We start from the raw sequence: 3,090 nt of genomic DNA, 5'->3' as shown, positions 1-3,090 counted from the left end.
GTCTATGATTCTTTTCAGTGTAGTAACATTTCTCTGTGATACAAAAATATTCAGGGCCACTTTATTGAGAATTTACAGTTTTACCTGTTATTCAGAAAAAACTTGGATGCATGCACAAATATCAAAGATTGCAGTATTAGCAGCAAAAGGTACTTTATCCAGGGTTCAATTATATAAAATGTCTTATTAACACTAGTGCAGTCATTTAAACTTTCTCTTAGGGGAATTCAGGTTTGTCTGTGGTGGTTGGTCATTTTTATGACCTTTGTGGAATGGTGAAGTAGGCCTTTTAAAGGGTCTTCATCTTTATCTTATTTTGTATTTGCTCTTACATTTACATTTACATTTACTCATTTGGCAGACGCTTTTATCCAAAGCGACTTACATTTGAGGAACAACATACAAGCATCAACAGAGCATCAACTACAGATCTACAACCGACAATACACACTAGTAAGAGCAGCAATAAATACTAGTAAGAGCTCACAGTACATATCACACACACACAGCACATGCTCTTCATAATTAGAAATTAGGACTAAAATGCTCAGCAGCAAGAGCCTATTGTTTTTTGTTTGTTTTTTTGTAAGTAATCACTAAAACAGGTTTATCAACTTTTACTAAACCTTTGGAATAATTCTGTCCCCAAATATTGTGAAATGAAATTGACAAGTTATTACGACCACAAGATTTCTATCAATTTTGCAATGTACTTGTTTCTTCAGTCTAAATTTTATAGGATTGCATTTTATTTATTGACTGCATTACAGAAACGTCCATTGTTGGCTGGCATGTAATGACACGGAGTTCCCTCTTAGTTCCTTCTTAGTTAGCATGGAGCGACACTCCAGCATGGAGGAATTAAAGAATGGGATATTTCTATTAAGAGAATATTGTAATCTAAACTAAATATTTAATTTGTAGTCACACTTACAAAATAAGGACAATTCTTATGTAGCAAAACCCCCAAAACTACAAGTGTTACCAGCGTCCAAATAACTCTAAATTTAGTCTTTCAATAACATATAGACTATGTCCCTCATTCTAAACTAAAGCCTTACTCATAACTAAGTCACTAGTCATGCTAACAGGCCTCCTCTTTCCCTTTAGTAAAAAAAGTTAGAATTATAAAAAATTATAGTTTACAACTTCATTAACTGGAAACTTCAAGAGCTAAAGTTTGATCCTTTTACTGAGAACCAGCTGCCTTTTGCTAATTAGTGTGCAACCTGCATTATCCCTGTGAATAAGACTATTACAGAGGTCATGAAATCCAGAACCCTTCCCTTGGAGATGAAGTATTCAAATGCTAGTTAGCTACTTTGTTGACATAACAGGACAGTAGTTTTCTGTTGATGACAATAAAACAGAAGGTTATAATAAATCTCCTATAGGTAAAAGAATAAAAATCAACAGTGATCTGTGCTAATAACATTTATTGCACGTTCCAAAGCTCAACAGGAACCAGCAGCTTCAACAACAAAAGTCTGTAACAATATCTATCAAACTGACATAAGTTTATATGGGGACAAGCAGCTGTACTGTCCAACAAAATACTAATGAAGACACTAATTTTAAATTTAAAGTTTGGTGATGTTGACACTGACTAGCATTAAAATAGCTTTAGCTTTTAGCTTTTTGCTAGTTAAACATTTCTATTGGGGCATACCTGTAGAGATGTGCCTTCCAGAGCGGTGTTAATATATTGGGGTGGAAAATAAAGACATGTATTAAGAATATATTTAACATAATAATTTAATAGAAATACGGTAGCTTTGCTTAGCCTACATGCAATGAATCAATCGCCTGACTCTCTCCATCCCTGCAGAATGTACAGGCTAGTATCCCACCATATACAGTAGTTGATCATGTTTTATACGCTAATTCCAATGTTTCTTTTCTTGATTCCCATGTGGAGAGACAAAACTTTTTAAATGACGTGTATATTTTGACTGGTTTTCCACAAATGTAGCAGTAGGTTATATTACTTACTAAAGAGGATGTCTTTAAAGACTGTATGCACTGGTCACCAGTTTCAGCACTATCCTTAACAGACGTGTCTTCAGTATTTCCATTAAGAGCTTTAGCCCGAACTCCTGATACTTGTACTTGCTTCATTTCCCTACAAGTATTTTCACTCTGTGTTGTGTTGACTGCAGTCTTAGTGTTGGACATTTTAATATTAAGTTCTTCTGAGGGTTGCAAATATTTTGAACGTCCTGCTGTGCTTTCCCATGAACTAGTCTGATTGACTGTAAGAATCAGGTACATATTCCTCCTCTGATAAATTCTATTCACTTGGACTTGGTTCTTTAAAAAAAAGCTAAAAAAGGTCTTAGTGAGTACATAACTTTGAGAATAATTCCGCAATGACACTTACGAGCCTGCCTAACTATTAACATGTTTAAGCTTAAATATAGATTTTTACTGTTGAAAGTAAATAACAAAACTCATTGTATCAAGCAAATCTATACTAATAATCATTTAGATGCTTAATTTGGTTGTTTGTTTTGAAGCATGTGCAATTCATCGGCTGGGTTGATTTTTCACTTCACTTTAATTGAGGTGCAAATTGATGTTTGTGTGTCTCTTTGTTATTTATCAAGAAAATTAGTATTAAAACTTTGCATAGAGGTACAAACATAAGATTGTAAAATGGGAGACTGTATAGATTTTACATGGAAGCCAATTTGACTTTTTATATGGATGTATGCATTTAAAGTGGTTGCCGCAAACTTGTTGGATTGCAAACTGCAAGATAGTTGAATAGACTGCTGAAAGTGTTTGTCTAGATACCGTCCACACTGTCTTTGGTGTGCATTTTGCTGCCATCCTTGTTGAGTTCAATGTTCATGTGCACTTTCAATTCAATTCAGTTTTATTTATATAGCGCCAAATCACAACAACAGTTATCTCACAGCGCTTTTCATAAAAGAGCAGGTCTAGACCATACTCTGTGATGTTATTTACAGAAGCCCAACAGTTCCCACCAAGAGCAAGCACTAGGAGACAGAGGCAAGGAAAAACTTCCTTTTAAGAGGCAGAAACCTCGAGCAGAACCATGGCTCAGGGTGGGCGGCCATCTGCCTC

This window comes from Micropterus dolomieu, linkage group LG11 (genome assembly GCF_021292245.1).
Source record: "Micropterus dolomieu isolate WLL.071019.BEF.003 ecotype Adirondacks linkage group LG11, ASM2129224v1, whole genome shotgun sequence".
Taxonomy (NCBI): domain Eukaryota; kingdom Metazoa; phylum Chordata; class Actinopteri; order Centrarchiformes; family Centrarchidae; genus Micropterus; species Micropterus dolomieu.
The sequence above is the reverse complement of the archived record's forward strand: the minus strand, read 5'-3'. Positions refer to the sequence as shown.